Raw genomic sequence first — 13,548 nt, 5'->3', positions numbered from 1 at the left:
ATTCAATAAGTATCTTATAAACACTTATGTACGATATGAACCTTTAAAACGCAAGATTCATTAGAAAGTTTATGGCCAAACCCAAGGTATTAGTCAGGGTGTCAACTAACTTCAAAAACCTGGAAATCCGGGAATCCTCAGGAAATTTATTTTTTCTTTAAAATATCTGGAAGGCTCAGAGAATTTAATAATTTTCTTACTAAGGATATTTAAAGAAAATAATGAATTTTAAAATACAAGTATTTAATGTTTCTCGTTATTTACATTCACACTTTGAACTTTATAGATCCACAGTGGACTAATATTCAGTAAGAAATAAATAAAAAAAAAAAAACAGAGGTTAGAATTGTTTTTTTTTTTGGGTTTGGAACATGCTTATTTTCTAGAAATTTTCAAATGTGCACTAGTTCTGGACTTAAAAGCTATAATACTTATATAAATTTTCAAGAATCTGGAGTCTTAATCCAAGCAGTTTTAAAAGCTCGTGAAATTTTATTATAATTTCTAAGGACCTTATTTCAAGGAAGTTCTGGGAAAAAAATCTTTCAGAAAAAAATCAAATGAAGGAATTTTAGATGTATTGTGAAGCCAGAAAGTTTTGAGTAGAATTTCTAGAAACCCTGAATTAATTTCTAATTTTTGCTAATTTTAATGGAAACTCTGAAAATTTCTGAGAAGCCAACCTCCTTCAGAACAAAATTTCAAGAGCCTTCTGAGGATTATTTTATAAAGTTGTGGGAGAAAACGAATCCAGAGCATAAGTCCTTGGAATCCTTTTGAAAATACTAAAAGGAGGATTGCAATTAAATCTGAGAATAACTCCAGAACATTTTCAAAGGAATTCGGAAAATAAATTCAGGAGGGTTTGCCATACAAATTATGAGAATAAATCTAAGGAATTTGTGAGGAGAAATGCCACTGAATTCTTAGGAGACTTTCAATGTGAGCAGAATTCCAAGGTGTGATTCTCAAAAAGAGAATTTCAAGATAATTCCGAGGAAAACTAAAAGAAAATTGAATTAGGAGGATAGCTTTATTGAAATGTTGAGGAATATTTCAATGGAAATCAGAATAAAGTCAGTCAGTTAATGAAACTGCCTTGAAGTTCTTTTGTAGTTTGAGAAACTAGCCGAACACTCACAATACTTCTAATCAAATTTTTAAACTTCCCTGAACTTTATAGGACTTCCTAAAATTTCCTCAATGTTTCTAACGTTGCCTTAAAGTTTCGACAGTTTTCTTTAAGTAATATAAGCATTATAAACGCTCACTTTTCCCTTTTCCCTGAACTTATCTATGGTTACCTGAAGTTCTCTAAATTTGTTTAAAAATCCGGCAGATTTTCTAATATATATTCATAATTCCCTGAAGCTTCTGACGTTTTCGGATCAATCATAGAATTTATGGAATACCCCATAATTCCACGGAACTCCTTGTTAGTCGCTGCAAATTTGCTTAAGTTAATCTTAATATCTGATCGTCCTTGAAGTACTCGGAACTTCGCTGAATATAATGAAACTATCTAAATTTATAAGAATTTCTTTGGAATTTCTTGAAGATATCACTGCTTGCTAAAAGTTCTCGCATTTTTTTAATTAATGGAACTTCGTTGATTTTCTCTAATAAATTTAACTAAATTTTCGCATTTTTTAAGTACTTGAAATCTCCATAGTATAACACGCTTAAAATACTCTCACGTTTTCCAGATGTTCATAATTTTTATCACGTTCAAGAAATTCTTTCGAAGCTTTGCTGAAATTTACGGAAATTGCCTGAGTTTTTCGCAACTTCTCTAAGGTTTCTACAATTTCCTTGAAATTATTTGAACTGCCCTTTGATTTTCTAATCTGTCTTGATGTTCTCGATGCTTCCCTAAAGCTCTCAATTCTATTTAAGATCTCGGTTCTGCTCGGAAATAAATGGGATTCCCGTAAACACCTTTAAATTTCCCTGAAATTCTCTGGACTTCTGTGAAGTATCTGGAAAATTTCTGAAGTTTTCATAAATTCTCTGAAATTCTCGGAACATCTTAAGGGTTCTGATTTTTTTTTTCAGCACATCATGGAACTATCCTGATTTCCACTTTTTTATTCCTGCTCCAAAAGTCTGGACTAAAGCTTCGGAAACTGCTCTTAAGATCTGAAATTCCCCAAAAATCTCTAACTTTTCTGAGGTACTTAGAACTTCTAAAAAAATTGCACAATACCCCTCATGTTTTCTATATTTCTCAAGTTCGCTTGACACCTGTGGTTCTTGAAGCTTCCAGTAAGTTCCCCATATTTTCAGCGTATTTACTTCTCTCATGTTCCTGCAGTTTGTTTATGGAGCTTTACTGAAATTCTCAGCATTTCTTTTTATTACTTAGAATTTCTCCAAAGTTCCTACACTTACGAACCTTAAAAAAATCATTTATTTTTTTTTTTGATTCTGGAGCTTTCAAAATTTATAATATCTTGAATATGAAATACAAAACTTCAAGATATTGAACAATTTTAGATCTTAGACTTACTCAAATTAAGTAAGTTTTTTTTTTTGAACTTTATAAAGTGAGAAATTAGGTAAGTGTTAAACTTCAACATTCAATGGATTTGATTGTAAAGCTGTTTCTTTAACACTGATTGCCATGTCTTAAAACAGTTAATGCAAATTGCAGTTGTTGATCTACAAAAAAGCATATTTTTAACGCATTTAAAGAATAGATTTCTTATTATAAACCTGGATTTTATCCGGTAAAGTACTGAATAAACCTGAAAAACTCAGGTAAGTCTATTTAGAAAAATGAGTAGACACCCTGTAGATATAGAAAGACGATTAAGCGCCACAAAGTTGAAAATAGTGACTTATTACAAGAAAAAGTGACTTTATTGACTTGGCCTTAAAAAAAAGAGACTTTTTAGTGACTGACTTGAAAAAAGTGACCAAGTCACTAAAAAGTGACTCGCTACCAGCCCTGTGCTCTCGAGCTCTCCAACTAGCAAGTTGGTCTATTTGATATGAAATCTCTCTGTTTGTGCATTGTTATAGATTATAAATATTGAATTAGATTATAAGCTACAGCCATACGACCTTAATTCAGCTCATTGGAAAGTGCATTTTATTATAAATTTCGTTTGAAAGGATAGAAGATTTTGTGTCTATCGGAGAAGAGGCTTGAAAGCAGCTTCACTCAAATGGGCTTTCATTCACAACGAAAAGAATTAAAGAAAAAATATGTGAATGTTAAATAGGGTAAACGCTCCTATAGTTGCGGTACGTAAGAAGCATTAGGTTCCTATACTGCCGTTATACGCATAAGAGTCCCACGGTGCATAAGGATTACATAGAACATGGGACAGTTATGCGTATAACTCCGTCCCAAACTATTTTTAAATTTTGATCAATAATTTTCCATAAAACTGCAGCGACTTAGGAGAAAGTTGTCTGAACTCTTGTGCCCATCTATAGACGTCCCGAAACCCTTCGGCGGGTCGCAACTCATAGATTGAGAAACACTGCATTATTGTGAATTTCAATATATCCTAAATTAAACAACCAATCGGAATGTTCTGCTTTAGTTCAGTTTTTAGACCCGTTTTATTTTCATGTGCAAAACCAGTTGTCAAATGTATTTTAAGGCCATCTGATTTTCCATGAAATTTCAATTTTGAACTATTTTGACATAAAAGTGCTTTTCAGTTGAAACTTGCTACAGTAAGCAAACTTTCACACACAAATCAGTCACTTAGCTATCGTTGAATGTATTTTAGTTAAAATTACTCGCTCGAGCTCGGAACCATCTACGAACCCCTCGCTCAAGCAGCTCAACACCGCAAGCAAGGAAATGCATCTTCTCCCTGAAATGGGGGATTATGTATATCCTATACGCCGGTTGAAGCAATCTGTGTAGGTAGTTCTCAATGCTTCTGTCTGTTCACCAACTCGCAAATAATCTCTGCAAACGGGAGCGAGAGCGAACCGGTAACGGCCTCACAGTGAGAGTCAAATTCTCACCCAAGAGCTCCTCACTGTCGGTGAGTGTGATGCATTCATCTGAAATTAATTCCCACCGTGACTGCTGCTGCAACTCTCTTCTCCTTCCTTTTGGGAATGGGGTTGTGGTTGCAGTGGCAATACCAATTTAGGGAAAAATGTCCCTGTCCCTAGCTTTGTTTCGATGGACGCAGTTTTAGCACGCACAATGGAGCGACCTTGACGGTTCCAATCTAAAACTAAACAATTCCCTGTCCACATACCTGTTTTCTGTTGTTTATCTAGGTGTATATCTTCGGCGGTTCGATACAGCTTCAAGCAGGAACCGAATCCACAACACAGCCCTTGCCTGCCGATACCGATAGGCGGTACGGTCTATCCCGTTTATTTGCCAAGAATCACACTATATAGTCACACTCTTTGCACCAATTTTCCTTTTCTACCCGAACACGAAATTCACTTCCAGCTGTTGTCACTGCCGTTCGTATTTGAATTATCTAAACAAAAAAGAAAGCAAAATCAACAAAACTGTTTGCATAAAATCCGGGAAGATGCGGACGACGACAGTTTTGGCCACTCGCACGCACGCTCTCGTCGGACGAAACTGAATCTGATGAATCGGTATATGAAAAATGTAGGCATTCATCCGGCGGAGTCCTCCTCTTCGCAGATTTACACAGACTACATGGTCGACGACGACGACGACGACGCACTCTCCGGAGCCGCGACCGGCACAGTGGTTCGAAAGTGGGTGAACTCGTGAGCATTAAATTTACGCTCACTTTATGTTGTGCTGCGATAGCAAACATTTATAAATTACTACAAATTAAGTTGAATCGGATGAAGTTGTATGGTTTGTAAAACTTTTCTTTTTCGTATTTAAGATGATAAACCAAATCCATAGTGACCAGTGAATCCCAATTAGCAATTTCCCAGTTTTTTCCCGCATTTTGGAAATTTTCCCGGTTGTACGATATACATTAAAATTAAGCATAAAACCGAAAGCCGAAGGTATTTAGTTAAAATGGGTCATTACTAAGACAGCTGCGTTTTTCTTGGGTCAAATTTGGTTCTGCGTTCGAATTTTTCAAAATTTGCCTATATTTAAACTACCTTGAAAATTCACTCAAACTTTATTTTACTAGGATTTTATTGGAATATGGTCAAGCATTTTTCACTAAGTTTATTTCAGAATTCTTCTTAAATGAGATTGAGCTTCTCTCTTATTTATAATAGTTTAAACATTCTCTGCAGATCAATCCAAAAAAATTATGAAATTAATCTTTAGATTGTCTTTAAATTTTTAACAAAGATTCCATAATTTTATTTAAAATTCGCTTGAATTCTGTTTAGAATTCCCTGTGGATCTGAGGACATACCTCAAATCCCTTCATCCATCAATGTATGAGCTAGGTAAAGGAGTGTGCGTCTGATTAGTATTGTCGCATTAAATGGCCCTTTGCTCAATTTCAACTTCTGTTCACTTTTAACACTGCAGTACTCTAGCGGAACTAACAATCTATCATCTTCAGAACTCCCCCTAGCTAATAAATTATCGCACTAAAGCTTCATGTTGATAAAGTATAGTATTTCCTCCCAACTCTGTTTCCTGTAATCAAGGTTGCAGATATTCGCAACGAATCATGCATCGCATTGTCTGCTGCTCATCAGCGATTTGATGCTATCACAGTAAACGATGCGCTAGTTATGCACGAATAAAGTGATGCACGAATGGTTCGTTTTCTCCGGATTTTTGGCACCTCTCCTCTTCGCTATCATTCGCTGAGTTACTACATTTTTCCATCAAGCATTCGTCACTCACCAGCAGCTTACTTCTGCTCGAAGACTTGGGTGATGCATTCGACAATGATTCGATTCGCAGCCGAATAATATTCACAACGAATGCTTCACATCAATGCGTAAGGTAGGGTTTTTGATCTAATTTTCGTCCTACTAGGCACAGCCCGCGCTTTACCTCTCTTTTCTGAACGATTTTAAACAAAAAATTGAGTATTTCTGTCAAATATGGCTTCTAAATTTATTCACCTTTCCAAACGCACCGTTAGAGCTTGAGCTTGAGCTTGAGCTTGATTGACCGCCCACGGTTGCTACTCTGTTATTGCCAGATCAGCTGTAATTACACAGAGAACCAATAGACGATGCTTGGGACTAGCAATCATCCTCAATGTGTAAAAACTGGTGATCTTAAATTAGGCAATACCAGCGCCGGCCGCGCCCGAACACAGGTCAAGAAAGGAATGGGAAGGATTGTGTTGACATGACACTCGCTTTGATGGAAGCCGAGAACACCTCTGCACTTCCACGAGGAATCACTGGGATGTTGGATAAGAGGGTTGGGTTTGCAGCAGGGTTCGTTTTGGTAAACGATAAGCTGAATTGATGTCCTAACGATCGTATAACGCGATGGAGCTTGGGACTAAACCCACGGTCTTCTGCTCAGTAAGCAAAAACGTTTGCTACTAGGCAGACGAGCACCTTTTTAATCACCGAGTTGCTGTTATTACCATGTAGTCATATTAACAAATAAAACGATTGACGAATCTTGAATGTGGAAGGGCCTGAGATTAGACTCATGATGTTCTGCTCAGTAAGCAAAAACGGTTGCTCTAAGGCCACCGAGCCCCTCATATCACATAATACCGTTGCTCAAATTTTTGTATCCATTCAAACCCGGAACCAACAACGAGTTTCGCAAAATACACGATTTTACCATAAATCTCTTTGATATGTAAGGACCTGGGACCGCATTTTACTGCTCAGTAAGCAGGCCACTGTAACCGACGATCTTTCAAATCCGAAAACTAAAAACTACGAAAAAGTACTTAGGCCTTCAATAAGTTCCACTTTCACGCGACGTTCAATGACAGGGTCCTATCCAGGATTACACCTGAAAAATCCAAATCTCGCCAACGCCCACCCTAAACCTAAACCTGCTCTAATCCACCTGAAATGACTAACGAAATAGTCTCATTCCGTGCCTTATGGCAACTAGATGATTCTATTGCGCTCATCTTCTGGCACCACCCAGGGGAGACTTGGTCCTGTACCCAATGCTTAACTTATCTCCATTCCACTCAGCTACTCGCAATTTCTTGTGATATAGTGGGCGGAATATTATTATATGAGACAATTCAATGCAGACGTATTTCCAAATTTGGCAGATCGACAGGTAATCGGTGAGTTACCACGATAGTTGCTATTCAACAACTCGACAACGTCCCATCGTCAACGCCTGCTATGAGAAGTTCCCATTACAGACGCCAGCGAAATGATTTCATCGAGCTATCGATCAACTACCATGGTTATCGCCTGGTACCTTATAGCACGATGCTAGGAGGCGAACCGGAAGAATCGATGAGCTACCTCTCCCCCCTTTCCAAACGCACCGTTAGATTTGATAAAGAGTGACAAATTGTTGAGATATTGTTTAAAATCTAATACTGCTTCTTGATTCTAAATTCGTTCTACGAGTTTCAATCAGGGCCCCACAAAGTCACTTTCAATCGAAAATCGTCAAGCGACGATGAAGCTGTCAACCATCACTTTCAATTGAAAGTCATTCTGTCTTCTCTTCGAACAGATCCCCGTCAACATCAAGAGAACCACTTTCGATCGGTTTTCATGCTGTTTGTTTTGGCTTGACTCGTGTTCATTTCTTCTTTCATTGTCAAATGAACTTACTTTTGCATTGAAGCGAAGCTGTATGATACAAATTCGTGCAGTTTTTATGACTTTTGTTGGTTGTTTATTCGGTTCATTTAAGCGTATGTGTATAGATCTGTGCACGTGGATGTCAAATTTATCAGTGTCGGGTGGTTTGTTTACCCATCAATATGGGTATTTTTTTTAATTGGAGTGACGTCTAGAGATCGAAAATTAATATGCGACGCCATTTTGAAATCCAAGATGGTGGATTCCAGTTTAAGAAAAAGTGGGAAATGCTGTCAAATACTTATCAATAAAGGTATTTTTGGAATCAGGATGATGTATAGTGGATGAACATCGATATCCGACGCCATTTCGAAATCCATGATGGCAGCTTCCGGTTTCAGATTAAGTGGGAAATACTGTCTAATATCTATAAATAAAGGTAACGGGAAACGCTGATGCCATTCCATCAATATGGATATTTTAGGGATCGAGATTGGAGATCAATATCCGACGCCATTTTGAAATCCATGATGGCGGCTTCCGGGTTGAGAAAAAGTTTTAAATTCTGTCAAATACCCATACAAACGTTTTTTTTTTAGAATCAGGGTAACGTCTAGAAGCCGGAAATCGATATGCGACGCCATTTTGTAATCCAAGACGGCGGCTTCCCATTTGCGGAAAAGTGTCAAATATCATAAAATATGGTTATTTTCAGAATGGGGATGAGACGTTGATGCCCAAAATTGATGTCACGCCGTCTTTAAATCCAAGATGGCGGCTTTGGTTCAGAAAAACTGTGAAATACCGTCAAAGAAATCGATGTCCGACGCCATCTTAAAATTCAACATGGTGGCTACCGATTTCAGTGTCAAATAGCCTACAAATGGCATCGAATATCGATTTTCAGCATCTACGCGTCGTTCTCGTTCCGAAAATACCCAGATATTAGGGTATTGGACACTTATTATGACCCGATGGCCACCATATTGGATTCCAAAATGGCATCGGATATCGATTTTCGGCATTCACACGTTGTCACCATTGCGAAAATACCCATATTGTAGGGTATTTGACATTTTCTGAACCCTGATGGCCGCCATATTGGATTCCAAAGTGGTATCTGATATCGATTTTTGGCATCTCTCATTGGTCCCTGTTCCGAAAATAACCATATTGTAGGGTATTTGGCACTTTTATGGCCGCCATATTGAAGTCCAACATAGCATCGGATATCTATTTTCGGCAGCCACGCGTTGGGGGTATTTGACACGTTTTATGAAACTTTATGGCCACCATCTTGGATTCCAAAATGGCGTCAAATATCGATTGTCGGCATCCCCATTCCGAAAATACCCATATTGTAGGATAGTTGACACTTTCTGAATCCTGATGGCCACCATATTGGATTCCAACATAGCGTCGGATATCGATTTTTGGCATCTACGCGTTGATCCCGTTCTGAAAATAACCATATCTTAAGGTATTTGACACTTCATAAAACCAATGGCCACTATCTTGAATTCCAAAATGGCATCGAATATCGATTTTCAGCATCTGCGCGGCATCCTCGTTCCGAAAATACCACTTTTTCTGAAACCCGATGGCCGCCATTTTGGATTCCAAAATAACGACGAATATCGATTTTCGGCACCTTCGCGTCGTCCCCGTCGTCACCGGATGCCATCCCTAACGGCAACCGATATTGTGTGGATACTATCCGGATACTATATTTTGATGCCTGCGTCGTCTGGTCGTGACAAGTCGAATGAGCCCCGAATTGAAGTGAAAGTGGAAAAAACGAAGGAAGCAGTTTTCGAGTCATTAATTGCGTCAATTGAAACAAGTCTTTGCTTCGAATGAAATGAACTGAAGCACTTGACGAACGAAACAAGTGATAGTCCAGTCATGTTTGAAAAGAGAAATGTTCATCGTGACTCGATAACAAGAAACACGATGACTTACACGAAAATGATATTGCTCGAAATGAAGCGATTCTGCGGAGAAATCATTTTCTTTTCTTTGTTTCGAAAATGCAGAACCCTGGTTTCAATTCCGTCCTAACGCATTGAAACGCCATTAGATTTTCTGCGTCCCACGGATAAACGTAGAAAAAGGGGATTCGCTAGGAGCGCTTCTTTTGTTTTGAGAACAATGAGCATCAATATTAATGCAATGCGCTCTAACAGGATTTATGTTGTAGCTAATGAACTAACGCATCGGAACAAACCTATTATTGATTTGTGCACGGTGAAATCATTGATATTATTGATCTTTTCTGATCGATAGAACAGAAATGGGCGATTACGACGAAGTAGTGCTCTACCCTACTGGAATTGAAGAGAAAAGCAACAATGAATGGTAATGTCGTTTTCTCAATGTGGCACTCAACTTTTTTTTCAACATTTCACATTTAACATTCCCACACAGCATTCGCGGTGAATATTCATCCCTTCGCTTCGCATCGTTTTGCATCGCACGCAACTACATTCGTATCCGATCACATCAATTCGTACGGACGATGCGAATTGAACGAGACTGTAAGGAGGACAGCAAGAACAGCAGGAATAATCGTCGCTCACTGGTCACTCACAGAGACTCGAATCAAAGCATCGTTTGCATCGCTCGAGTTTGCTTGCTTTGCTTCATTCTTTCGAACGCGTTTGAAGAAGAAGAGTGATTTCGAGCCGTACGATGTGAAGATCAGTAACTGTAATTATCATCAGAATTGTCTTAAAATGTTGTTCAGAATCATCGTGGAGCTCTATTATAAATTCTCCTGAAATTTTGCTTGGAAATTTCCTTGAAATTATTTTCGTGTGGCCCTTGGAATTATCCTTGGAATTCCCTTAAAATTATTCGCAGAATTTCTATAGAATTGTACCTTCAAAACTCGATTCCCTTGGTATTATTTACGGATCCCGGAGTCCTCCTCACAATTGCCTTGGAATTTTCTTCAGAGCTAGCTTTAAAATTATATTCTGAACTTACACAATTGAGTTCAAATCTAAAATCTCTTTGAGTTCATTCCAAAACTCTCTTTAATTTGCTCTGAAATACCTCGATTTTTTCCCTATAATTTATTCTAAAATCTTCTCAAAATTCCACTGAAAAAAAAATCTAAACTTCTCTTAATACATGATTGAAACTTCAAATAGTCGCTTCTGCTTTTGTAAACAAAGATTCAAACGTAAATTTGTCAAAACTCGTGGCTCGCCCACGCAAAACAGGACCACCATAATTTTGGAGAAACTTTACCCTACCAGAAATTTCCAAAAGCGTTGGTCACTCAGAGTTGAGTGACACCTAAGCTTTTAGAAATTTCTCCATATTAATGAGTAAAAATTACTCACTCTCTGAGCTGGATTCGTTTTCAGTGTGTTTACAAAAGCAGATACGTTTTTTTTTGTGTGGAAAACCACTCTTGAATAGTTATTCAAAGCGGCTAGTTCAGCCCATGAATCTTGACATGACAAAATCTTATTACTTATCTAAAAAAAAGTAGAAGGGTCTGTGCCTAGGGGCTCGAACGGAAGCTTGACGTAGGACCGCTAGTGGACGGAACATATGTGAAGAGCATTTAGTTCTTTTAATTGATCGATCATCTATTATCATAACTCTTTCCGTTTTTGAATTGTAGGCGTACCAAATTTGTAGTATTTTTTTAACCATAAAGTTGATGAAGAGAATCGATCACAATCACTTGCACCCCTGGTTCCAAGCAAGGTTGCAAAGACTCATTTCAGCTAAAATAATGTTTTTCGGAATAATAAAACCAAAAGATGGTATGATGGCATGTTTTACTTGTAACTTACAAGAAGAGGTTACAAAGTATGCGTTGGAAACATAAAACCTGTAAATTTTGCTTTCTATGAGTCACAATCAGCGATTTGCTGATCGCTGAGTGAGTGAGTGAGTGAGTGAGTTTGTGAAAAATCGCTGATTGTGACTCTCATGAAGTGAAATAAACAGGTTTAATATGTCAAACACATTCTTTGCAACCTCTTCTTGTATCCTACCAATTCAAAATTTGATCATGGCATCTAATTATTTCATAATTTAGAAAAACATTGTTTTAGCTGAAATGAGTCTTTGCAACCTTGGTTCCAAGTTTGGTTACAAGATTACAACTCTGGAGAGCATTTTGTGTGGTCGTTGGGGGCGTGTGGTTTTGAATATGGACGTTTGGACCAGGCACAGATAAATTCCATTCCAACGCTTTAATGTAATAAGCTTGTTGGCCCTGAAAAGGGTCGTTTTGTTCCCAAAGTTAGTGATGATTTAACCTCCGAAACCGTACAGAGTGCGTCTGTCACTTCAAAGTGTAGACGACATCCATGGTCGGTTACGTTTGGCGTGTTCAGAGTAGGTGACAGCATCAAGGATCACATTTTCCAGGAACACCTTCAGCACACCTCGTGTTTTCTCGTAGATCAGACCGAAGATACGTTTGACACCGCCACGGCGAGCCAGACGACGGATGGCGGTTATCACGAAGAACCTTGCGATGACGCTTGGCGCCTTCTTTATCAAGACCTTTTCCTTCTTTGCTACGACCACCACCAATGAAAGCGCTCTGCCCCCCGTTGGCGATACTGCCATACAATGAAACCACTGGAAGCGGTTCCCGTTCTGATGGCGGAAGCTTGGACAACGGAAGATAAAGTGTTTCTTGTGTTGCACCTATTGACTATAGTTTTAAGATGTATTGTATAGTGAACACCAGAGATGAACCAGCCGACGGCTGAAAGTCTCTTTAATAAAGAAAGATAAAGGTGTATAGGGAACCAGAATCCTCGGCTCTGTAAAGTTAATTCTATTGAGCCTTATCAAGTAAATTAATAAACAAAACAAAAATTAAACTAGTGTCAGGAACTTACAACTTCAAATCTAAATAAAATTCCAACTTCAAATCTAAATAAAATTCGTACAAAAATGTACATGGTGATATGGTGATTCAGAATAACTGTCACCGATTTCACAAATATGCAATTCTCAATGGGTATTTTTGATTTAAAGTGTGTACAAATATCAGCTTGTATTGATATGTAATAGGATTTGAAATTTTATTCGTTTCCATGGACAGCATGGAGCAGCCAAGGACGTGAAAATGGAGCAGGTCAGTAATCTGTATAAATTTGTGTGTTATCTTTTAGAAACTGAAATCTCTGCAAAAGAATGAAACATTTTTTGACGTAGGATTACGTCTTTCAAAAACATGTTGGGGGTACAATTTCAAAAAAAAAACCAGAATCGGCCGCGTTACGAAAAGTGGTCAGGTTTTGAACACCTATAGCTCTGTCAATAGCGGATGGATTTTAATTCTTAACAAGCCAATCGATTGGAAATTCCTCTACAAATCTGCCAAAATAAACACTTTAACAATTTTCAATAGGTCACTATTGAAAATTACACAAATGTCCAACTTTTATTATTATTATTATTTAATTAAATCTTCCACATAATGTTGTACAGATATTTTCTAGGCTAGGTGTCGAATTCTATGTCTGTAAGTAGACTTACTAATGTTAAAATCATATACATCAAACGTTTCATTAAACACACGACAGCACAAAGTCCACGGTTCGTTGAATCCATAGTTGGTCCGATGGGTAGGTTGCCACGGAAGCGTGTAACTACGTAGAACTCTTTGAGGAGCATTGATGTAGATTTGGCTCACAAGAGAGTTGCAATCCACGTCACCGTTAAGCAATCCAAACACGAAGAGTCGCTGAAGTAGTTTCCTCTTTGCTGCCAACGTGTCCAGGTCAATCAGCCTGCACCACCAGGGCAGAACACGTAAAGCGTATCTTACGAAGTTTCGCTAAAGAAACCTAATGTGGCGAATGCTTTAGCAGTTATCATGGAGATGTGCTCATTGAATCTGACTTTAGAGTCGATGATAACACC

At 38.0% G+C, this 13,548-nt stretch overlaps 1 protein-coding gene across 4 annotated transcripts in view; it reads right to left on the bottom strand.

Annotated features, from left to right (window-relative positions):
- foi (fear-of-intimacy) overlaps positions 1-13,548 on the bottom strand; it is a 118,621-nt gene that overhangs the window by 88,888 nt on the left and 16,185 nt on the right. For all 4 annotated transcript variants that reach the window (XM_065230437.1, XM_065230438.1, XM_065230439.1 and 1 more), the window contains exon 2: positions 4,233-4,466. The gene's annotated coding sequence lies outside the window, so the exon portion shown is untranslated. The remainder of the gene's footprint in view (positions 1-4,232; positions 4,467-13,548) is intronic.

The sequence above is a fragment of the Ochlerotatus camptorhynchus genome, unplaced genomic scaffold (genome assembly GCF_037179485.1).
Source record: "Ochlerotatus camptorhynchus isolate MF236.1 unplaced genomic scaffold, CSIRO-AGI_Acam_v1.1 ptg000330l, whole genome shotgun sequence".
NCBI lineage: Eukaryota > Metazoa > Arthropoda > Insecta > Diptera > Culicidae > Ochlerotatus > Ochlerotatus camptorhynchus.
Note: the sequence above shows the minus strand (reverse complement) of the source record. Positions and strands in the feature narration are given on the sequence as shown.